The following is a 539-nucleotide window of genomic DNA, read 5'->3' as shown; positions in this document are numbered from 1 at the left end:
CCACAACTCGATGAAACAAATATATGAACCGCTCGCTCATGCAATTTGATGCAAAGACATCTCGAATGGAAATGTACTTTTCTAAATTTAAAAGTAGAAAAATTATTACGCTCAGACAACCGTAATTGAACGGACCAACCACAACCCCCATCCCGCTCACTCTCAACCATCACTCTTATCACAAAATCAACTCGTGGCTGTCAAAAAAAATCAACTCGTGTTCTAGGTGAGCCAATGATCGACATGCCGTGTTAGGCCAGCAACGAGGTACAGGAGCGGCAACCGCCTACCTATCTTAGTGAGGATTAAAAAAAATAGACAGAATGATCAAACAATTTTTCTGATTCAAAAATTATGTGTCTAGCAGGGATGCACGTGGTTTCCATTCATAGCGACAAATACTGATTCCCTCTGCCGCTTCATTCCTCGTGTCTCTCATTATCCACCTTCTCATCTTGCAAGAAAGGTAGTGTGTGTCTCTCCTTAATCACCCTCTCCTCTTGCACGAAAGACAACACGTCATCATTCTCCCTGCTCCT

The sequence above is a fragment of the Triticum dicoccoides genome, chromosome 4B (assembly GCF_002162155.2).
Source record: "Triticum dicoccoides isolate Atlit2015 ecotype Zavitan chromosome 4B, WEW_v2.0, whole genome shotgun sequence".
Lineage (NCBI taxonomy): Eukaryota > Viridiplantae > Streptophyta > Magnoliopsida > Poales > Poaceae > Triticum > Triticum dicoccoides.
The sequence above is the reverse complement of the archived record's forward strand: the minus strand, read 5'-3'. Positions refer to the sequence as shown.